The 25,233-nt window shown below is 39.2% G+C and overlaps 1 protein-coding gene across 3 annotated transcripts in view; it reads left to right on the plus strand.

The window, feature by feature from the left end:
- The first annotated feature begins 12,241 nt into the window (after positions 1-12,241).
- The window catches only part of grik4 (glutamate receptor, ionotropic, kainate 4), a 401,676-nt gene continuing 388,684 nt past the window's right edge, over positions 12,242-25,233 (plus strand). For 2 of the 3 annotated variants that reach the window (XM_036215057.1, XM_036215058.1), the window contains exon 1: positions 12,244-13,025. The gene's annotated coding sequence lies outside the window, so the exon portion shown is untranslated. Of the gene's footprint in view, positions 13,026-25,233 lie in introns of all 3 variants that reach the window. The other variant, XM_036215059.1, reaches the window with a different exon arrangement.

Here is a 25,233-nt window from a genome sequence, read left to right on the forward strand (position 1 = left end):
ACGCTGAATAGCAAACAATGAACATTGTTGGTTAAGATCGAGGATGTCAAACTCATTTTGGTTCACGGGACACATTCATCCCCTCAGATCTCAAGTGGGCCGGACCAGTACATGATAGCTAAATGGTCAACTTATTATCTGTGGTTTTGTTTTTGTTTTATCCATTTTCCCCAGAAAGCTCCACATCAATCTTTCTTCTTTTTTACGACATTTTAGCAACTAAACTGCGGTGAGGCTGGCCAAACCAAAATGCATCTTACCAAGTTTTTTTTTTAAAGCTTTATTTATAAACAACATATACAGAATTGTGTACAACAAAAGTGTGAGTGTCGACGGGAGATACAATGTATACAGACCTTCACGTATAGTACATAAACATCACATTAAAAAATTAGCTACAGAGTTTATTTACAAAAAATTAACCTTATCAAAAATTGTATTTGTTGAAATAGCCTTTTTTTCCTATTTGTTTGATGATATTACTATATTGTATTGTTTAATGCAAAAAGTGCTGAAAATTCCTTTTGGAGTTTGACCATTTCATTTTACATATATGAAATGTCACAGTTGTGGTATAAAAATAAAGTAGTTGTTTAATGGTGTCATTATACCGGCCAAAAATATCTTACCCAGACGTGCCACGTGGTTGCAAAGGTCATTTCTTGATCTCTTGTCATGCCTGTTCTCCTTTGCCTTTGCTTCCCCTAGTGGTGGAATTGCGCATTGCGGCGATTTCTTTAAATAACCATAATTCGCCACAGAAATGGGCTAAAAACTTGCTTTTTTTTCCCTAATATCCTTATATTTTTTTCGCTTCACAACTGGGTCGGATTAAAACATTTGCCGGGTTGTATTCGATGATGCAGGGGTGTCCAAATCCAGCCTTTGAGGACCGGTTTTCCCGAAACCCTGCCTTATCTGCTGCTGATTACCTGGATCAGGTGTGTTTAGCCAACGAGGAGCTCTAGCTCTGTTATGACAACACCTTTGCATCTCTTTACTCAGCTTTTAATCCTCCATCTGCATCTCAGCACTTCAAGTAAGAGAGGTTACACACGCCTGTCGGAGACTCTTTTAGAGATGCTGAGAGCCCAAACCTGTGTCAGGTGATTTAATCTGCCTGCCATGCTCCTGCAGAGAGCTGATCAATAACAGCTCCTCCACTAATTCCAACTTCAGGAAGGAATGAATCTACCTTTAAGAAAGAAAAGTCCAAGATAGTGACAAAGAAAGCAACAACTCAGCCTGACTGAAATTGAAAATGACTCCTGTTTCAGTTGTTATCCTCTCCTCGGGGCTGGAGGGGCCCCCCTAAACGAATCATTTGGAGCAAATATGATGGTCTCTTGCCGTCAGGTTTAACTCATCTGACAGCATCCAGCTGGCTTTGAAAAGGGCACAAATTCAGCGGACACTAATAATCCCCGGTAAGGCCTGAAACTGAACTGCCTCTCAAGACTTATCGGAGAAGAAGTTCACTAAGGGGCTCGGCGGAAAATTACTCTTGTCAAGGGGCCCCGCAGATCCACCTAAAGCGCCTAACAAGGCTGGGTTTGACCTTTGTGAGGAAGTAATTGAGGAACACCTGTTCAAAAGGGGTCCGAAGACACTCATTTTTCACCTTGAAAATGACATCTCAGGAGGATGCTTTTATCTTTCAAACCTGAGAAGCATGTGTGTGTTTGGTGAGAAACAACTTTTTTAGCAAAAGCTGCTTCTTAGCGGAGGTCATGAAGCGATGGTGGCTTTGATGAACTCGCCACAATACATAATTAGAGTCTACCGGTGTAAATCCTGCTTTACTGGCAGGAGAAATCTTTCAGATGTGTGCCGTTTGACTTTTAATGAAGTCAGGAGAGCTGATTGACAGCAGATTATCTGAGCGGTGGCAGAAACGGATGTGTGTTAATCGCGACAGAATTTTACCAAATCGAGACTAAGTGTCTCCTTCAGGCGAAAGGGAAACGGGTGCTGCACGAGGGAAGACAAACGCAGCGGCGAAGCTCCGCGTGGATCAGATAAAACATGGCGATCGAAGGATGCAGATATTTAACAGGGAGTGAAGGAAAGGTTCTTCTCACGAAGGTCGACCCAAGAAAAAAGAGCAAAAGCATCCTAATTTACAGCATTTCATCATCTATATCAATTTTTACTGTCCATACACCGACTAGGGGTCTACAACCTGAGGCTCTGGAGCCACATGCAGCTTTTTATCCCTCCATTGTGGCTCTTTGGCTTTGAAAAAGTGCACAAAATTTAAATAAAAAATGAGTCTTTTTTTTTTTTTTTTTTTTTGGTTAATTTAGTTCAGTCATTTATATTTCGATTTTTAGAGTGTCAGATAACAGAAAAATGATGGTAAAATATATAAATCAATGTTTTTTTGTTGTTTCTTCAATTTGTATTATGCTTATAATGTTTTTTTTTTTTTATTTAGATTGTAGTCAATGTTGTCAAAAAATCAAAAGGAGAAAAAGGATGAAAGCTCACTGGAGTTATGGTAGAAAATGCCATATTTGACTTGGCTTTCGACACAGAGTGTATTTTATTTTGAAAGGAACTTGTATGTTTAGCTATCAAAAGAAAATTAAGTTAAAATGATTAAATACAGAAACATAAAACACTGTTATAATTAAATTAAAGCAATTTTGAAAAGCTTCATTAATAAAACCTATTTTCTAAACACTGAGGCTTTGTGGCTCTCGCTGAATTATAGTCACAAATAAACTGGTCCAAATGGCTCTTTCAGCGTTTAAAGGTTAGAGACCCCTGACATAGACTATTGAATGTTTCTCAAATGCATCCATGTCTCCTGTTTTACAGCTTTTTGAATTTTGGTCAAGTTTTACAAAGAATCCTCAAGATTACTACTGCATTTTTTTTTAGAACTAAAAACTGAAACTTTATTGTAGAAATAAAGTAATACGGAGGACCTGACACAAAAGATTTCTTATCTTGCTGAGAAAAAGAGTTTATAGTTTATAAAAATGTGTGTTTTTCTTTTAAATATGATAAAAATTAACATGTATTTAACAGTTTTAGTATGATTCTTGAAAAGCATAACGGGGACCTTTAAAAGTTCTAGAGACTTCATTTTCAAATAAAAAAATAAATTAAAGCCGCAAGCGGCGTTGGATGGCCCGCAGTCTGCTCAATCATTTTCCCGCCATAAACTGTGATTTGAGCTCCTCAACAGAGCATTACTCTCACTTAGATATTCCTGCTGGAGGCCATCACTCGTTTTCCTGCTTAGGAATTAGTAATGGAAAAATTAACAGCCCGTTGGTTCTCTGTGGCTGTACGCTGTAGCTGCTCTGTTTGCTGGACTGATTGTTTGCTTTGGGAGGCAGAATTGTCCAAGTAAAACGTATAACCTTCGCTCCATTACAGCCGACGGCAGCTTTCACGGAATAGACTTAGCGGCTGTAGTACAGATTCAGGTGGCATGCGGTCATATAAATGCTTGGAGAACATTACAGAAAGTTAGACATTAAATAAAAAAAAGTATTTTGTATGATGTTTCTTCACTCTTCCATATCTCTACTTCATCCGCTCTCCTGCTCCTTTATTTCTTATTGCTGTCCTCTGATTTCTCCATGCCCACTGGAAGAAAGCCAGAACCATTAGCCAGCTGTCAGTTTGAGAGACGAGGAGGATCCATCCCTTTAGCTGATGCAAAATGAATATCACCACTTGGTCACACAATTCACAGCACTGCGGGACATTTGGGGACGGGAGGCATTGTGGCTCACAGAGACAATAACGTCCTTGTTTGTGTGATTGCAGATGGACACCGGGCTCACACACCGACAGGAAGCTGCCGCACCAGTGCAGCAGTTCCATGATTCATGGCTAATGAATATGTACCAGCTGGCCATCCCATGTCTGCAACTGTGCCGGCTCACAGGTGAACCAGGGGTGCTGAACCTTGGATGGCTGGAACTTGTAAATCGGCCTTTAATGCAGACGGCTGTCAAGGTGAGGGGTACACCATTCGTGCACGTACGGGTTTGCATTGATGAATGTTAAGGGCTTAACATTTATGTACATAAATTCATGCATGTGTCACGGATTAGGCGCCAGATACCGTAGGTCCTCTAGATTTAATTCCCGAAGGGCTTTGCCACCGTGCTCTGTGACTAATAGCTGAATATCCCAAAGGACAATGAAATAAACATTGACCATCTGTGCTGCATGATGCATTTTTTTGATGATTTACTAAAATTACGATATGATAGATGTGCGTCACGACAGTAAAAATCTGTAAAATTCTCCTACAGCTGTCATGTTTTTCTGTATATGTACGATCAAACTGATGACACAGAGAGTCCACCAACTCCCACCAGAGAAGAATCATCTCCAACGTGTTTCTACAAATGACAGAAATCTCAGGCAAAACAAATTATAGCTTCATTATTCATTCGTGAAATTACTGAATTAATAAATTCCATTATTCCTCTCATCATATTGTCAACCTGTGAGGATTTATTGCAGTTTAACTTGGATTGTGTTTACATTAAGGACCTAAAGGTGCTTCTACATTTGAAAAATCTCAGGGAGACAAAAAAAAATCAATATTTCAAAAGAAGAGGAGACTAAAAGTCCTTCTTTTATTTTTTATAACTCATGAAAGAATGATATCTTTAAGTTATTGGTGCCTGTTCCATGAAATATGAAGTGAAGTTCTTTCATCATCTTCTGTCAGCTCAGATTTGGTTGAATACATTTTTAAAGGGAGTGAAGGCTGCTCCCCTTCATGTTACCTATAGACATCGGGACTGCTCCTCTTGAGGAGGGGGTTCTCTGATACCCCTCACATTTGTTTGGAACCCTCGAGAACCTGAATTGAGTTGGGTTTGGGCATCTGGGATCTGCCCTTTTGGGGAGGGGTACTGCCAGGATTCTGGGGGTTGTTTTTTAAGTTGTTTTTGGTCAGGTCACATGCTCTGCTTTGTCATATTTTTGTATCTCCTCATGTTTTGTCATGTTTAAGTTTGATTGTTATTAAATGTAAAAGTTTCTGCCACCAGTCTTCTGCATTTTCAACACCTTCTCACTCCCACGTCGTCACATTTTGACGTTTGGTTAGGTCCCCTCCACGTCACTTTTTGACATTTTGGGTGTCCCCAACTTGTTGTTTTTTGACATGCTAGCTGTTTTGTAAAATTGAGGGTTCACAACCCTCTGGAGGCAGTACTGGACGCAGCACTGGACACGGACTGGTCCTCGATACGTGTCCAGTACCGGTACCTTAACACGGCACTGGACGCAAACCGGTACTGGATTGGGGTACCGTTTCGCTCCTCGTCCTAGTACTGCATCGGCTCCGGTTCGTGGACCAGAGGTTGGAGACCTGTTATTTAATGGGAAAAGCCAGCTCTTCTAAAAAAATGACGAGTTGTGGACATGCCAATAAGTGATGAGGAGGGGTTCCTAACCAAACATCAATATGTGATGACTTGGGGATGAGAATGTGTTGGTATTTTTGGCCCTACACTACCAGTTCCTGACACTACAGGAATTGGTAGTGTAGGGCTTTCTGTGCAAAACCTGCTGAATAGGATATTGGTGACTTTAAAGCTTTAGTTCCACTGAGCGGTCCGGCACGATGAGGAGTGGTACAGTACGTTTCAGTTAATTCTGGCGAGCGTTTCCATTCAGTTAAGCTTCACTTCCACTGTGCGGATTGTTTCAAGGTGCATACGTGGTGTAGACCGCTAGCGTGGTCATCCGTTTGCAGTTCCACTGCAGCCCAGGCCTTGATATTTTTTGAATCTGACCAAAAGAGTACCCAAAAGATTACGTTGGATGGAATGAGTGCACTTTCTAATGTCGTCACTTTCTGCAAATCAGCGAGTAGCTACAGTGGCTCCGCCCTGACCGTTCCGTTCAACTTTTCATGACCAACAACCTAAAGGACCCAATTGTTTAATGGGTCCGTTTTACAATGGAAACACTCAAAATACCTGACCAGACCGCTCAGTGGAAACGAGGCTTAAATTACCCCTAAGTATGCATGTGAGTGTGTGGTTATGTGGCCTTGCAACCGACTGGTGACCTGTTCAGGGCGTACCCACCTTAGCTCCAGCATCTCCATGACTCCGTAAGGAATACAGCAGGTTCTGGAAATGGATGGATGGGTATTTAGGATGATATAAAATGTGACTCGAGCTGCTTTCGTACTTGGATGGTCTCACAGAATACTAATACTTTTTTGGACTTTTGTCTGGTTTCTTTCACATACGCCACTCTCAGAAACAAACTGAGGGCTGAAGAAACTAAATGATCATGTAGTTGCAAACGCCGCTCACTTGAGGGCGGTAATGCCAGGGAAGAAAACAGGCTAATCGCCTTAAACCCTGGATTATAAGGTAGTAATAAGTGTCTTTACCTTCTATCCTACATGATGTTTGATATACTAGTAGACATTTTAGTACTTTTTCATGGGTTTTTCAGTATGTATGATATCTTCAAAACTTTGAGGGTTACATTTGGTTCACCCTATAGTTCTTTAGAGGATCAATGGATGTTTAGTCCACACACTCGCCATAAAAAGCCAAACCACCTACCTCATCAGATGTGAATCCAACCTGCAGTGTGAGTGCACCTATATTTTTAGTCATTTGAAAAGCCTTTCCCTAATTTAGTCTTCTTTTAGAAAACCTTCTTTCTTTTGACTCTATTCACTCACAATTCCTCTTCACAATAGTTAGAAGCCAAAATGACTCAGAGTGATGAGTGGTCTCTGAATGTGCTCAGCAGCCTTTTCACAGTCAAAAAAAAAAAATCTCAGGCCGTCGACGGAGGAAGGAAGCTGATTCCAGGACATTTGTCGATTGAATATTGCTCTTAATGTTAATGAGAGAAATTGCTGACAATCCTTGTTCTGATTTGTCAGTGAACTTTATTTGCTGTTAGTGCACTTCACCAGCCTCCTTCAATCAATACAGCAGCAGGGATGCACCCACCCCCTGACTTCAGCATAATATGTCATCCACTATGAGCTGCAGCACACGTCCTTGTTTGCATCACAGTGAGGTGACTGTACCCTTGTCCTGCCGTTTCTGCATCAGCAGTCTTATTCACATCCATCCCACTCACATGTGGCGGCAGTTTATTTTGGATTTAGGACTTTGTCAATAAAACCTCTCGCAAGGGGGGGTGGTTGTCTAATTACAAAACGGCTCTCACTCAAAACCAGTTTTTCTTGGGGGGCGCCACGTGTAAATATAAATCAGGTCCTTCCTGGGTTTGTTTACGGTGGCCGGCTGAAGACGGCGTTGATGGGAAGCATCTGTTTTTGGATGACGGCGTTTTCATTCAGCCTCAGTGATTGTTTCCACTCTAGCAGTGGAACTTACATGCCCTTCAGTTTACCTTGCTCTACTACGTTCATGGCACTTCTCAGTATGGCAGCTTCTCAAATCAGACTTTCAGTCACGGTTCGGGATTGTTTTTTATGTCAGCAATGCGATCCACATTTTCAAACTCTGTGGATGTTTTAGTTGCTTCGCTGCACAGTAAATCATCCACGTTCAGTCTTTACTTGGACCTTACTTTACCCTTTGACCTATGGTTAAAAAGCGTTTCTTTTCCTCACCGATTATTGGGTGTTTTTAAAGTTTGACTGTAAATAAACAAATATTATGCATGAATGAAACCTCTGCTGCAACAGGTTTGGCTCTGAATGATCTCCATTAGCATTCCTCCCTGCCTGCTGACACAGACTTCATTTCCTTCCTGGATCCACGGCTCCTCTGTTGCGTCTGAACTCCCTCATCTTGCTCCTCTGTCATGAATCTTAACCCAGCCTCTCCCAGCATCATTTCCTTCCATCCTAGGAAACATGGAGACCTCCTCTGTTCCCCCTGCACTGATCAGGTGAAGACACAGCTTTGTTCCAGTAGAACTCAGCGGGTCCAGATGAAGTCATCCACGGCGTTTCCCCTGAAAAAAGAGTGCAACCGGTGTTCACCTGGCTGCAGAACGCCACACGAGGACAGAGCAGGCTGCAAGTTACTCCTCTGCGAAGCTTGAAACCCTCCAGACTCTGCAGCATGATGTGGCATATTCATACCCACACGCTGAGCAGCAGCATCAGAGCCAGGGATTCAAAGAAACTGAGCAAACTGATCAAGAAGGATGGCTCTGTGCTCAGCATGACTCGAGGGGCCCTGGAGCTGATTGTGCAAAGAGGAGTGTTGCATAAGTTGCAAAACATCACGGACAACACATCCTCTGCACCATACGCTGTTGAAACAATTGAATATCTTCATGCAGCAAGCGCTGCTGTAGTCATATATATTAAGCTTAATTTTCCCTTTAAATATACTTGATCCGCTCTTTAATGGACTTACAGTGTGAGGTGTCGTGTCTCCGCATGAATCTTGAACAGGCTCGTGACCTGTCCGGCTGCAATGGGCCCCCGACTGGAGGATAAAGGAGGATGGATAAAGCCACTCGGATGGAGCGTCACATCAGAACAGTGTCTCCACTGGAGGTGGGATGTAGGACAGGACCCGGGAGTTTAAAAGCTGGCAGGGGTTTAGATGACTTTGCCGACTTTGACTCGGACAACCGCAACGATGCCGAGAGACGGAGCCGGAAATCTGAATCCCAGAAATGGAAGAGAATGTCACAGAGCAAAAGATTGACCGACAGAAGAAAAGCACAGAGACAAAAATAAAGACCTGAGTGGCAGTTGCAATATGTTCGGGAGGAAAGGAGAAATAGCGTATTTATTTATCTTTTCATAGGAATCCACAAAGTGAAAAGAACATCAAAATAAAAAAATAAAGCATCCCTGCTTTTCTGCTTTTAGCTGACTTTTCCTGACAAACTCAAACGCCCTAAAAGTCACTAACACATAAAAGGAAAATGCAGCATCTGAAGGTTCAGGTTTAAATGGGTTCAAACATGTTTTAATACACACTTTAGGGTGATTTTTCTGAGGCTTTTACTTTGATGAGACGCTCTGAAGTTTTGAGGTCATCAGATCTGAGTAAAGTTTCCTCAGGAGGACTGCATTCCGTACAGTATTACATAAATGTCAAGCACACACCTGGTCAGAAAATGCTACTGAGATGATGTTGAGTTCGTGGAGGTGGTGTCTGAGCGTTACCAGAACCACAAATGAAAAGCTGCACTTTTCTTTTTGTCCTCCTGACACCGATGGCTCATTTTCCTTCTTTTCCTAATTGCATGTCTGAAGGTTTCTTCATGGATTGTGTTATCAGAGGGAAAAAGAAACTCTTCACATGCACGATAATAAGAATGGTTTAGGCAGTGCATTTAGAGAATAGCAAATAGCCAAACAGAAATTCAGCTTAGCTTTGTGTTTGCACCACAGGGCACATGAAAAATTAATATCCGCTCTCAGTCTGCACTACTGGACACAAATATCCTATTACATTTCCATTCTGGCCACATATCGAACATGGATGATGACCGTCACATCACTGACTCCCACTTAAAGCATGCTGATGTTGTTCTTTGTCAGTAATTGATCTTGAATTACTTAACACCCAGATCCCCGTTTGGCTTACAAATCACAGCAGTGATGATGCGCAGCAGCATGAGGGCTTTGTTAATGAGCTCATGCATTCAGAGAAGCCTATAATTCATTACGTTTCTGGCTGTTAAAGGCATAAAAACAAACAAACACACCTGCAGGGGGATTTCTTAAAGAGCTGTCCAATTGAATGCGACTTTTAAATCTCACCGTATTTATTTTTTAAATCATCTATTTGGTTCATTTCTATGTTTTTGTCAGAGTTGCAATCACCAGGAACGCCTCTGACATCCACAAAATGGGACAACTGTGCAGAAAGTGGATTAATCTTTGTGGTAATGTTATTGGAACATTCCCTGACCCCCCTCTCCACCCTCGTGTGTTGGTCAAAAGGAGGAGCAGCCCTGAAGAATAGCAGACGTGTGTTTTGGGCAGCTTTGGCTCTGGACGTGAGCAGATTTTTCACTTCTTAGCCACGGCTTGTGCCAGACAGTCCTTTGGCAAGACGCTGCTCCACAAGTCCTCTTGGCTGGTGGTTCATCACTTTGCATGGCAGCTCGGTCCTAATGAAATAAAAACCCAAGTTAAAAGCCACTGTTTATATTGCAGGCAATTTACCACCTATTAGAGTGCACTTTTGTTCCATCTATAGTGTCCACTTTGCTTTGGTCTTTGATAAATTGCTCTGTTGTACTAGGTTTGCGAGGTATAGTTATCTTAATGATCAAAGGAGCCAGGTGAAGGAGAGCAAGCGGATCACAGGTTCTCCGTTTAAAGACTAATTCCTGGTAACTAATTGGAGAATGGATGTTTTTCTTGAGATAAAGGCTGAAGAAGTGATAAATTTGAATGAAAAAAACCTTCAAATATCCCTTAGAAGGAAGAATAGTGTTTTGTAAAGGGTGTGACTTTGGATTAAAGATTTTTCTGATAATAAATGCTTTCCCCAACATGATTTAACCCTATATCAATGTTCAAATCATATTTGATAACATATTTCTGAGACCCTTATCTATCCACTATCTCAAAAATCCTTTGGATATAACTTTATCCATATTTTTCTGCCCTGTAGTTCGTTATAATTCCACTAGGGGCAGTAGGAGGCCTTTTTCCTGCTCACTTCAATCTCAAAAACACTTCTGGCAGGATTTTTTTTTTACTAATTTTCAAACATTTTTGGCAAAAATAAGTAATCTATTCCTAATCTTTTTCAAAGGACTGCTTGTTGTATTAAAAAATGCAAATTTGTTGTTAATCAATTCTTTATCTTACAGTTATATTGTGTCGTAAATGTGTGAATCAAATTTGAAATAGTGGCTAAATAAGCATCTTTTATGCTGAGCTCTCAAAAGTCAATATTTTTGCATCTTAAACTAACATCGGAGAAAAAACTTATCAGATCACCCAACATATCATAAGTGATGCTATTTATATCTCATTAAAACGAGGATTTTGCAAAATTTTTTTTGTTTTCATCAAAAGCTTAAAAATATTTTAGCTATCAAAAATGTTAAATTTCTGTCAATTATTTTATGCTCTACATGTGCAAAACTGTAAAATGGCGTAACTAGGTAGGGGTGAGTATATGTTTGCTTCTTCCATCTCCTTTTCAAGCAATCAATCAAACTACCCAAAATAATCACGATATTTAATGAATCAAGTGTGACATAAGTGTGTGTTTGTTTGTTTGTTTTTCATATACTAACCAATGAATTTTATTATTTCTGTAATGACTGTGAAAAATTCAGTGTTTTGTCCTGTACTGCCCACAATCTATGCTTAAAATAAACCAACCAAAATGTGCCCAAATTTGAAAGTATTTGTTTTTACAGAATGCTGCTCAGCTAAAATTTTGATATAAGGACAACTGAAAATTGTCTCACATTGTGACAATTTCAAAAGAGGAGGATGACTCTGTGCTGACTTACAATCTAGCTAATCACATTAAATTGAACATGCACACACTATAAGTCACTTTATGCTATTTATTTATTCATTCATTTGTTGTGTACTATTGCGTCTCTCCTCCCATTGAGGAATTGTTTTTTGAATCCATCTATGTGATTCCATTTTTTTAAACTATTTGTCTGCATCTTGAAAATAATTTCCTCTTGGGGATAAAAATAAAGTTGTTTGAATTGAATTTTGGTAAATGTCTTTTTCCTCCTCTGGTAGTTTTAATGCTGTTTTTGTTGGATAAAACAATAAGAGCTCAGAAAGAATCATAACGTTTCAGTTGTATTATTTCATTCTCTAAAACAAAGTTGCCTTTTCCAACATCCAGGATGCTAAAGCAGGAGCGGCTGCGGGAACACCTGAAGCTCCTGTTCCAATGATCCCCTAAAGCGAGCCGGACTTTTCCTCTCTTGCTGTTCTGACAGCACTTTGTCACGATTTCACGTCAGTTTTACGGCATGGCTGGTAGGTGGATGGAGGGCTGGGAGTGAGCCGGGGTCGTGGAGGCATTACTCACGCAGTGCGCGCACTACTGTCGTGAGTCACATCAGCCTTCACCTTTGGAGTGGTTTATGTCTGAACGGGCGTTTGTGATGAATTGGGTTCATAAGTGGACTTTGGTTTTATTCCACTGTTTTAGATTGGAAGAAGAAGAAACCTGATCAGTGGAGGAAAAAAAAACATGTTTGAACTGATTGTGACTGAATAAAAAAAGTTAAATCTAACATATTTTTTGCATAAAGATCATTTTTATGCATCTATAGTCCGGATCTCCCTATTCCTCCTCCTCCTCCTCATCCTCCTCCTCCTCTTTGGGTCTTGTGAGGAAGGACCGAGCATCCCTCTGTCAGTGTGAGCGCACAGAGCCGCGTCCTCGTCCGCTCCTTCGGCTGCCCTGCGTCTCTGCGGCGCACAGCTCCGCACCGACGCGTAAAGGAGGCTGCTCCTCGCTCCTCGCTCCTCAGGCTGTTCAGTGTGTTAGCTAGGCAGGCAGGCAGGCAGGCAGGGGCTGCTGGTTCAGAGCCAGATCCCCCTGCTTCGCTCTCCCCTTCAATGCGCTCCCCGCTGTAGCAGGGATGCTGTCACCGGCGCACGCCACGAACACCTCCGTCGTCAGAGGATTCGTCAGATTCTGAAGTGGTCAAGACTTCACTGGAGAGGAGAGGGAGAGAGAGGAAAAAGGAGAACTCTGTTCCGGTGGGAAACCCACTGATTTCTACTGGAGATAAAGTGGAGTAGGATTTTTTTTCTCCCTTCCAAACTATCGGATTTGGATGTTTTCTATTTATTGGCGCTACAAACCCATGAAGAGAGGAGAGATTCAATCATCCAAAGACCAGATTTAGCTGGACAGCCGCTGATCTTATCCGCGTTTTCATCTGCCTTCCGTCCAGACTCTCGCTGGTGTTGGTGGGAGGTGCGGATGATCCACAGAGCTGGGAGGAGAATTGACTTATTTTGGCTTTCCTATATATTGACGCTATATTTTGGACATTAAGGCACACGTAAAATAAAGGTGGAAAATCCATTTTTAAAACAAGGAGACGAGGCTGAACAGGTAAGACAAGAGTGTCTTTGAACTTGAAATGTGCAGCGTTTTCTGTGCGTAACCGGCACAGACTGCGTCAAAGCGCGGAAAACCCCAGGATTAAAGCGGCTCTGCGTGAATGAGAAGTTTACACTGATCCCATACTAACATGTTTGATTCTAATCATTCCAAATAATGCATTTCTGTTCTCCACAATACCAAAATGATGTTTTTTATTTTGTATTTGGAGATGTTGGTGAAGGCGCGCTGTGGGCGCATTGTTGCATGCTGTGCTGGTGTGCAGCACATCACACTCAGGAGTTTGTGAGACGTCACACAACCGTGACATTAAGTCACAAATCAAGTGCAAAGTCATCAAACGTGAAGTCATTTGGTCACATTTAGATCTATTAGTCCCAATCAAACTTAGTTAGCTTTTATTTTTTTTTAAATTCTCCTCATTTTTGTTCATCATTATCATCTAATTCCAAGCAAATATAATAGATAAAACATGACGTTTTCATGCACCAGGAAGCCTCATTTTTGGCACCACCTTGTGGCTCATTGAACTCCTGTTGTTTGCTCCACTGGTGGCATCCACAGGTTGATGTTATTTATAGCCCCCCCTGGAAGAAAATCCTTCGTATTGTGTCATGTAGTCAGTGTGATGTGCTGTGATGGAAAGGAAGTGACTTATGCAAACTAATAACCCTAAATGTGACTCATGGATATGCAGCCTGTCCTCCTTAAGGGAGCTTTTGCACAAAAACAACATCATGTGTTTAAAAAAAAAAAAAAAAGATTGGATTGTTTCTTCATTACATTATACCGAGAACACAAACTGCACCTGGATTGTGAGATGCTGTCAGCTGATTGCATTTTCATCAGGAGGAATCATCAGTTTACTTTCCTTCTCTTGTTTTAAGGCTCGGGATGGAGTTGTTTTTTTATTTTGTTGAATTCTGGCAGAATTCAAAGTTAAGAATCACAGTAGCTGCTCGCATTGACAGGCAGTAGAGAAGGAAATGCATTTTTAAAAAACAACAACAAAAAGGGTGTGGGAATACTTTGGTGTGAATATGTCAAGTGTAATTTGACAAAATCTGCTCTCTGATGGTTTTCAATACATTTACTCCACTTTGAAGGGTTGCAGGTGAAGGGAAATCTATATGATGTAGAGAAATCTTTTAGGTTGAAATCATACATATTTCTATTTTTTTTAGAGCTGTTCAAGTTATATCAACAGGAGGATTTTCTTTGTTTTTGCTTCTTCTCCTTCTGTTCCTCCTTCAATTCTTGTGTGATCCTCATCCTGCCATCTCCTAAACTAAAGTTCTGACTTTCATCACAAACTCTGTTCTTCCCAGTCAGTTCAGCTGCTGAAATTCTGAATATGCTCCCAATAAAGTGCAACGTTTTAAATATAACATTGTGTATTGAGGATCTGTAAAAGTAACAGATTTACTTTGATTTGAACATTGGGATGAACACATAAAACGTAGTGCTTCAAACCATACACATTTCTAGCCATAATTTAAGAAAGATAATGCAGGTGATAAAGAAATATCAGCTTCTCTCCCTCCCACTCCCTTTTCTAAGTCATATTTATTGTTTTTGCATGATATCTGTTGAATAATTGCACACAAGCTTGGAATAAATCACACAAATGAAATCAACATTTATACTGTAGATGCGTTTAGTTGGGTAAACTAAATTCAACTGTTGAACATGACTCCTTTTTTTAAATCTTTTTTTAATTAAAGCGTGGGAAAAGGTTGTTTTTCATAAGCTTTAGGTCATTGGCATAAAAAGTAAAAGTACCAAAAAAAAAACGTCTGTGGGATCAGTAATGGGTCACATTTAGGTTTGCTGAGAGTTTGGTCTCTCTATGGAGGCCTGTTGAATAAAATGAAGGTCATACATGATCTTGCCTCAAACTTGACTTTATGCAGACATATTTCAACTCAATCCTGACCATCATTTATCAGTGATTCTTTTAGCCCAGAAGTGAATTATGTTTTGTGTTTACACAGAAATGTGAATCAGGATTCAGCTAATACAGAGTTTCTGGGTTTATTTATAATCTCCAGTGATCTTAGGCTTTAAACACCAAAGTAACTCTGAACGTAAATGTCACTGGAGCATCTTGTAGTTTTAGAGCACTTCTTTTTTATTCCCTGTTTGCTTTTATACGACTCCTAATGTCAACTTCTCAGGCTAGTTAAATTTCTGGGTAAGATTTCCTCACTTATGCAGCTCATTCACATTTTCTCTAAGAGGAGCCAGGCTTCTGAAAACATGCTTAGAATAGCTAATTTTTTTCTGCTTCAGTGTGGACGAACAAAGCTTTTCTTTTTTCTGCTCTGGACTACTTTGTAATTTCCAAAATTAATGGTTTTCTTTTGAAAAGCAAAGGTGATGCTTGGTATGGTTTCTTTTCCTGCCATAATATCCACTTGTGACATCAAACATAAGTGAATAAAATAGCTTAATTTGGGGCTGAGCTCTCACTCTCTTCAGCACCTGCTTCACTCAGATATGAACTGACATGAAAGATGACAAAGTTAAAACGCGTGAGAGAGGAGACTTAAGTAGTTGAATAATTTTATTTGAGCTGTGGACTGACTTATTTAAAGTTTGCATCACTAAAAAAAATGTTTGTCTTTATGATATCTATGTGTTTAGTGTCTCTAGATCTATTTTCAAAATGTTTGTAGTTGTCTTTTAATTAATTAAGCAGTTTTACAACATTTTCTGGGACATAGTTTCTGCAGAGAGGCAGTATTCATTAGAAATTCACCTCTGAGTTGGTCAGTTGGCACAGAGCAACCCCGCTCCCACTTCCCCTCCCCGTCACAGAGATCTCTCCCACTAGCTTACAGCCCCCAACAGCAAATGTCTTCTTTTTCTGACTGCAGTTTTTCCTCTGCTCCTGATTCACAATATAAATAAGAAAATACTCAGAAATGTATTTTTTTAATACATGTCGTATCATCAGAAAAATGCCACAAGAATATTTAACACCAATTTTCAACAGAGTACCGGTAAGTATTTGAGGGTTAAACCAAGGATGCAATATTTGAGTCAGTCTCTTCTATAGTACATAATTTCATGCATTTACAAAACAATTTGTCTGGCTATATATATATAAAAATTGAGAAAAACCTATTGTCACAACATTGAATTGGTATTTAAAGTAAAAAAAGCTTACAGTTAAAGTCCCATTAGCTGCACACAACTAGGTATGTGAAATTTGTTCTCCAAATCAAATCCCTAATTCAACCCTTTAATTCTGAGTAGGGGTGTGTATTGGTGAAATGATGCATATCGCGATACACGTGTCCCGATACGTATCACGATATATCCCAAGATAGTAACTGAGACAATATTTCACTTTTTTACAGATTACAGCGTAGAAAAAGACTTTATCTGAATATTAATATACTTTTTGCTTTGGTAAATGGTAAAAATCCAAACATTAAACAACTGTATCTCATATACAAGTTGAATTTAACCAAACAAATTCATGGTGCTTTTATTTTGGTGATAGTGTTTTTTTTTCAGATCATTATGCACATAGCGGATCAATCAGATCGCTGAATTGGAACAATTGGCTGTGAAGATGCAATAGTTTGTCATTTTATGCACTTTTGCTTTTTAGCTGTGGGTAAAATAAACAGATTTAAAGAGAAGTTCAGTCTTTATCCACTAATGATTTTGCAAGATTACCAATTTTGTGAATTCCTGTGAAACAAATAACTTTTCTGCTTTTTCTATGTACAATTTGAAATAATTAAATAGCCGTAAAATTTATTTTTCTATCCACGAATAAAACATTTAAGAGATCATTTTTATTGTACTTTTAATAAAGTAAAAAAGACAAAAAGGCTGCTAGTTTAGTTCAAGTACAAATTCTCTAGAAATTACAAATAAACAAAAATATGCAAAAATCTCATTATAATAAATTTGTCATAACACTCTAAATGCATTTAACTACATCCATTCTCTGAAAACAGTTTTTAAAGAAAACAAATAGTTTTTCCTTTAAAAGTCAATCCCATGAATAAAGACCAAACTTGTCAGAAAACAACTTTACTGTTTACATAGTTGAATGCTCTAAATGAGCACGAATAACCACGGAGGAATCGGCATCTTTGTGTTGAAATCCTTGTAATTCTCAGTTGGACAATTGAATTGAAAACCCGTGTTTACCCCTGTTGCGCTTTAGTTCCCTCAGCATTACTAATGTGCTCAGAGTAAATATGGAAAGTATCGGCTCTCATGCCTCTTCTAACAACTTTTGTGGTTCTATTTTATATTCTTCCGCCATCGTCTGGACTGAATTGAGTTTTTTTCACTGCACAGATAAACAGTTTTTGAATCTATTCAAAGTTTAAACTTCAGCAATATGCTGCCAGGTTATCTCATTTTATTCTAGTAATACTGGCAAAAAAACAGGTTTCTTATACGAGAAACTATGTCAAGTGCAGTCAAGTAGAAGTACATTTTAATGAGGAGAGTGTATCTTGTGGGCTTCATGTAATAAGGCAGTGCTGTGCACATGATTTAACGTCTTTTTAGCGTTTCATACTTTTGGGGGAAAGGAATGTAATTTTCTCATGTGGTTACGCCTGCGTCGCACGTGTTTTAATCTCTATTTTCTCCGTGGCGTGCGTTACTGTAACGACATTTGGTTGCTTGTGGGGGTTTCTCTGATAGCGTTGCAGGTTAGTTATCATCGGCTTCTCTCTGCTTCACAGTGAGGGACCGAGTGAAAATCATTATTCCTTAACAAATACTCTTTTTCCTGTGAAGGGGGCGGAACAACACTGTCGTGCCTTGCATCTGCCCTGCTTCATTTAGCGGGCCGTCACTTTGACTTGCTCACACTCAAGACTTACAAATTTAGCATGAAGGAATTAAATGTGTTTTTTGTTTTCTTGGACTGGAAGTTACTTTGTCCATCTAAAGAGCAGGCTTCCGTCTTTCATCCTGGCTGCCAAAGGTCATGCTTAGCATATTTATTGAGCGCATACAGCTGCTGAAATGTTTCCTTCAAGGTGAGGCTAATAATGTCCTTCACATGATAAACACGGCGTTTTTATGGCACTCTGTACGCCGCTAACTCCGTCTTGTTATTCCCTTGTAGCACATTTTCATTAGAGGACGCTCTTCAAAATTAAAGGGTTTTATGGCTTTTTCTTGAGGGGTGGATTTTATATTTATTTATGCTTTTTTTCTTGATTTAATCATTTTTTTTAATCCGGTTTTAGCATTTGTACTCTTGCAGTTTTTGAGGAAATTAGTAATCTCGAGTATGTCAGCCTTCTTCCTGACATGTGTCAAAATTTTTATTATATATATTTTAATGCAGGTTTCTTAACCTTTTACAACTAGAAAGTAAAAGCACAGCTGTGTTGGACTAGTTTTAGCGGTTGCTTTTCACACGTTTTATTTATTTTGTTATTCTCATATATATTAATTTTTTTTCAATCACTTTAGAATTCAAAAGAGTAAAAGTATCACAGTTGTGCTGTAAAATGTCCTTATTTTTGTAGCTGTGCAATAATACTAGTGTACAAAATCATTTGGATGACAAAAAACAAGAAATTTGAGATGTTACTTTATTGATCTCCATCAGCTAACCTGAAGGCAACATTATCTCAGATGGCCAAAAAAGAAAAAAGAGCACACAAGCTCCAACCTTTGCTGTCATCTTTATTTTACAACAGAGATTGTGAAGCCAAAAATATATCATGTTTTGTGTTAACCTGATCAATATTACATCTTTGGTGTTCAGGCTTGTTGCACATTTCAAACAAAGAAGAGCTGGCTGGCAAAACAGTTGACTTTCCTCTTCATAAAATATTCTTTTTAAACCTGCTGAGGTCACGCAGTTTCTGAAGCCGACTCATTAAAGGTGTGTATTGGCGATACAATATGTATCAAGATATATCCTGAGACTGTACCAGAACAATTTTCACTTTTATTTATTTCATTTTTTTTAAGAGTATTGCTTAGAAAAAAGGCTGGCTAAACATTTAACACAAGCTGGTTCTGTGTAGAGCTGTTCAAAGAGACTCAGTGTGCTGCCATCTAGTGGATGGAGGTGGAAAAAAAATGACACTGAATTATTTAATTGTATTTACCATTTTAATAAGTTGATTACCAGTACACAGTAGTTTTATTTTTCTTTTTGGCTTGCATGTACGAGATCACATACTTATCTTTCTGCAAATAAACTGTGTGAGTGAATAAGTGTGATGTTTTAAGTCAAACAATAAATCTTTGGGAGAAGAGGAAAAAAAATACTCTAAAGGCTGATTTACACTGCGGTGGATCTTCATCGAGTTGTAAAAAAATTAAACATGTATTAATCAGTCTTTGTCATGTCTACGTCTGTCCTTTGGTAACGCTACACAAGGAAGACGCGTCACAGACAGACCAGTGTAAATCGAGCATAACTTCTGAGTTTTTGGCATGCAGTCATTTACAAAGCAAAGTATTATAATCTCAATGTAAGTTAAAGCTAAGGAAAAATTATTTTAATCATTGTGTGTTCCCACACCTCTATACAAACCAACAACACAAAAACAACAACCTCCATGAGGCTATAAGGTAATTATAAAGAAAATCCTTTCCCCAGCTTTAAACAGGTTGATTGTGGAAGAGTCGGGTCGCATTCATCATCTGTTTTGGATGAAAAACAAAAAATAAAGTTTTATAAAATCAAGATTAGAAAAATCATGGCATGGTCAGTTTAGGTCTTGCACTAATGAAGATAATGATACATGCAACTGCTTTTCTGTGGAGCTGCTTTGTGCCACTAGAGCCAACACATCAACCTCCAGCCGCTGACAACCGGTTAGATGCTCCAATATTTCAAGGCACCATTACTGCATGTGAATTGGCCACATAACTTAACTGCTAATTAGCCTTTTAATTGTTTGGTTCAACTGCAGAAGACAATGCTGTGATTAAGATTTATCTCAAGACACGGTGCCTGATAAAGAGTGACCTGTTTGTTCTCCTCAAACGGAGCTTCGCTTAGCTGATTCTTTCCAACTGTTAAACCACAACTGGGCTTTTTATTGTATAAAAAGCCCATCTGGGGACAAATGCTGCGAATTAGCCTTTGCTACAAGCGTGATGATATGGGCATGGGACTGCTGCTTTGCTGTATGTCTATGTTTTTATATCCGTCCCTACTAAATAAATAAATTCAATTCAACTTCAACTCAAAATGTGGCTTTTTTTTTAAAGGTGGCGGGCTCGACTTTTAGCCTGATTGGCTGGACGTGGAACTATCGGGTAGGAGGCAAAACATGAAGACAAGAGATGAGATTCATGGATTACAGTGAAAGAAGACATGCAACTAGTGCTGCCACAAACGATTATTTTAATAGTCGACTAATCACAGATTAACTTTTCCAATTAGTCGACTAAACGGGTCATGCATAAACTTAATGTAAAACGCACATCTTAACCTTCATTAGCTTTAAATCAACTTAAAACTAGCTATATAGTATTACCTGCGATAATGTAAGCGTGAATGCTGTAAGCTGAATCTGGCAGCTGAAGATGCTAATGCTAATGCTGAAATCGATAGCTTAAATCAGTGGTCCCCAATCTCTTTGTGGCAACGGACCAGTCAACCCCTTGGGGATTTTACCACAGCCAGGGGGTGGTACTTTCATGTCAAAAACTAGTTTATTTTACCATTACAAGATCATCTAACTTAAAAAAAATGTAACCAACAAATCATGCTAAATAGGAAACAAATCACAATATTTTGAAGCTCCATGCAAAAGCGAAAAGTGAGACATTTTGAGAGGAAGACATTTTTTACAAAACAAAACTTAAACTTTGATCGCCCCTCCCTTCACGTGTAGCGCAATTCTCATTTTCTCACTGAAATCACTGAAGCTAATGGCTGAAAATGCTGAAGCTGATAGCCAACTATATTAGTTAAATGTGAACTTAGCCTAAAAACTGGAAAAAGCCTGAGGTACCCAAAACAGCTAGCATGCAGCTAGAAAAATAGCTAAACTCTAAAAAAATCCTGAATTAGCCAAATTAGCTAGCATGTAGCTGAAATATTAGCCAAACTCAAAAATAGCCTAAAACACAAAAAATCCCCAAATTAGCCAAAACATATCGAGCATTTAGCTGAGATATTAGCTAAACTCTGAAATTGCCTAAAAAAAAAAAAAAAAAACTAAATTAGCCAAAATGGCTAGCATAAAGCTGAAATATTAGCTAAACTCCAAAATGACCCGTAAACATTACTAAACAATAGTCCAAAAAGCTAACATGATGCAATTTTAACTTTTACCTTTACTACACTCCAACTTCATATAATATAAAGTAACGACTAATCGACCGTTAAATAAGTTGTAGACTATTTTAATAGTCGATTAGTCGTTGATTAGTCGACTAATCGTGGCTGCCCTACATGCAACTATTGGGTGTAGGAGCAGAAGATGCAGGTGACAGGGTCAGCTGTAGATTCACTGTGGTCCTTCCTGAAGGGAACAGCTAATATATATGTGGAGCATTTCTGCATTTCAAATAGCACATTTGTGATTAATTGTGTTTAAGGCTCTTAATTTCGAAGTAGTAGATTGGATGAGGGATTTCAACTCTCCAAAGTTATAAAGGTTGACCAGCTACTGCATATCTGTCCATCGCAGTGTAAATATTGGATGCAGAAGCTGGAGAGACGGCCAACAGGAATGAAAAGACGACGATTCGCGGATGCTCTTGCTTTATAAAAAAATCTGAATTCAGGAACAAATAGACGAAGTCGACAGCCTCTTGTTGCTTTGACATATAACATCTTTGTGGCACTCAACGATACCAGGTCACAGCACACAGTATTTGTTATACATGCGCTTCCTCATGGGCGCATCCTTTGTCACCCTTTTATAACTTTATACCCACCTGTGTGCACTGTGCGCCTTCAGGATTGCTTCATCTGTCTGTCAAAGATGATCCATATCCACTGCGCTTCTTGTCACATGTGGAGACAGTGATAGATGAGAAGAAAAATGTGTGCAAAGCAGCCCGTCACATACGGAGCTCTCACAAATACGATAGGTGGTCACGAGAAGAGAAAAAAACATTGATGGATAAACCTCAAAAATAGAAGTTTACGGCTGCATGATAGATGTCTGTTGTTATAAAAACTCTTAGGCAGTAGAACTTAAATGGTATTAGGAGTGTCTAATCAAAGTGGTGATTGATGAATTCCTATGCGAAGTGGCCAGAATGAGCGCTTTTTAATGCTTTGAATGCTTTAAATGTCATGTATTAAGTTAAATGATGTGAATGAATTATTCTTCCGCCATTGATTTCATAAGCTGGAATTGCTGTTGGCAGTTAATTCACTCACTTGCAGCAGTTTAATAAAAGTTAATCCTGTTAGATGGCTCCAGAGCAGACAAATAGTATTGGGTGTCTCCCTAATGTGTTTCTGGTCAGCAGTTGGACTAAGAGTCTCCTCTCGGACGCTCGTGTTTCGCCAATAGTCAGATATACTGTTTATGTGGGTGATTGTGTGGATGTTTTTATTAACCGGTTCAATTTTATTACTTAATGAATGTCAGTAACAGACTAATTGCGGTTTTGAATACCTTAACCAAACTTCTACAGGTCTGCTGTATCATAATGTGGACGGTGCTTTGATATGACGGTTCTCAAAGAGTGACCCAAATGTTACTAACTCTGGTTCAGTTACCGGAAACTGTTGCTGCATGCAATGTCCTTAAAGGGGCCTTTACCATGCTATTCTTTTCTTAAGCCTTTCCGAGTAAACTATATCCATATATATTATCATATATTATCTTTTGGACACTAAAAGACAAATTATTTATGAAATATGAGTTATTTTCTGTAGTTTTCTTCCTACCCTGAAGTAAGACACCTTGATCTCCGAGGCTCCGCCTTTCAGTGCTTGTGGGTGCCGCCCACCATCCTAGAGCTCGGTAACTTGTCTATGTTTCGCCCACGAAAGCAAACAACATTCAAACTTTTGCAGATTTATGTTTATATTGTGTATCTGCCTTCAGTTGCCCGGCCATCGCTACACTGATTGTAGCAATGGCTTAGCACAGGGGCTAGCTTAGCACAGGGGCTAGCTTAGCACTGCTAGCTGATTGGAGAAATTTGGTGTTTGTATTGGCCTGGGGGCAGTTCTGGCACCAATCAATCAATCAATCAAATTTTATTTATAAAAAAAATAAGAGTCACAGCCTCTGTGACATTAGCTCGTTTTTGTGGGTTGGAAGGGGCTGGTGCTCAGAGCGCAAGTTTTTAGAGGAATGCTCAGTAATGCGTCAACGGATCAAAATAGCACTTTGGGGTTGTTTTTAGTGAGGAATGAACATTTTAATACACCCAAAAGCTCCAAAAATGTATTTTGCATGGTATTGGCCCTTCAACTCCCCCACACCCTTCCATCTTACTTGAACACAGTATACTGACAAATCAATACTAAAACGGTGGCTATAATCCCGCTCCAATCATATTTTGAGCTCTTGTCAAAGTGTTCCTGGTGGTCAATTAATTATGGTTATGATGTTTTTATCGAAAATCAAAAATCTTTTGTTTTCTAGGACAAAGTTTGTGCAGAGTGGCAGGAGTTCATCATAAATTTGCCTCTGAGTTATAGTAGGACTTTTGGAATGAAAATAAGCCTGCAATGATATCCCATCATCCCTTTATTTACACTCTTTCCTCCTAGCTTACAGCTTCTTACAACCCCAAACTAACATCACCTGTGCAACAAAGATTCCAGCTCAAACGAGGAAAATGAAGAAGGTAATGGATCTACTTGCCTTGCCTTGCCATGACATGACACGTGTCTGTAGTATTCAACACAGATGTCTCTTGCTGTTGTGATCTGATACAATAGCGATGTAAACCAGCAGTTGGCTGCAATTCTTTGAGATCTCAGCAGTTACTTTCATTTTCTTGATGCTTGTTTGTTTTCCTCACATATTTGTTTTCCGGGTTTCAAAATGTGAAGTAAGAAGTGAGCTTAGGATTGTTGTTTTGTCAAAAGGTCCTGTGACACCTATAATTCAGCTTGCTTACAAAGCACATAACTTTTTCTTTCTCAACACCTAATTGAATCCATTTTGCCATCTATACACTGTAGAGTTACACTTCAAAAAACACCATAACACTGATGTTTTGCTGCTTGCAGAGTGTTTTCTTCAGGGTATACTTTACTCTTCATTCGACAGACATAACACTGATCTACGGACCTGGAAATTTCCTCCTCTGTTTTAAGGAAACTTTTTTTCTCCGCTTTGGTGTTGCTGCAGGTATTAATCTTGGAGCTCAGGCTTGGAACTCTTCAGCGTATGTTTTTAACTGAACAAACTGACATCTCAATGCAGGCTGACACTAGAAAGTGCTCTCTGGGAGTCAGGCAGGTTTTTTTTTTAAACCACCTTCTCCACCAGGGATCAGGTATTAACTTTGTGTCTGCCACATCTCGGTAATATAGTAGCTCTTCCTCTAACTTTGAGTTTGAAAGCTGTGCATCCGCTGTATCCAAAGAAATATGCAGTTTCTTCGCAGATGCTATTAGACATATCTTATTTATTGTCTTTGTAAGAAACAAAAAGTGTCATCTAACAATAAAAGAAGAAAGAAAGCTCTTAGAACAGATACAGCTGTGGAAAATAAAACAAAACCCTTAATTTTTCATTCTACGCCAACACAGATAAATTGGGTGTCTGGACCCTCGCCTAAATATAAATTAGCACAGCAGCTTAGATTTGGTCATCGCAAATCAGGACTGCATTAAAGCTCTCACAAAGTGAAATATATACAAGCTAAATGAGCAACTTTTGCTTCCCTTAAAAAAAGGAGCTTGATTTAGACTTTAAGTGTCTAAGTTTCACTGGGAAATTTTATTTTGAAGAGTTTTATACTCAAGCATTTTAATACACTATGTCCTAAATGTATGATAATAGACACAGCAAGAAAACAGGTTGTTAAAAAGCGACATTTGGTATCTCCCTCTTACAATCTGAAGAAGGTTGAAAAAAAGTGGCATAAATAGAGGTAGAATATACCGGTCATGTTAAAGGAATGAATTTCATAAAAAATTGACTTCAAATAGAAAGTCTCCCTGTCCTCTTTGTGTGATTCCTGTTGCCATGGCAGCTAGTCCCTACCTACCACTTTGTGTCATTCTGGTGATGAGCCATAAAATCCAAGTTAA

The sequence above is a fragment of the Oryzias melastigma genome, linkage group LG13 (assembly GCF_002922805.2).
Source record: "Oryzias melastigma strain HK-1 linkage group LG13, ASM292280v2, whole genome shotgun sequence".
In the NCBI taxonomy this organism is placed as follows: domain Eukaryota; kingdom Metazoa; phylum Chordata; class Actinopteri; order Beloniformes; family Adrianichthyidae; genus Oryzias; species Oryzias melastigma.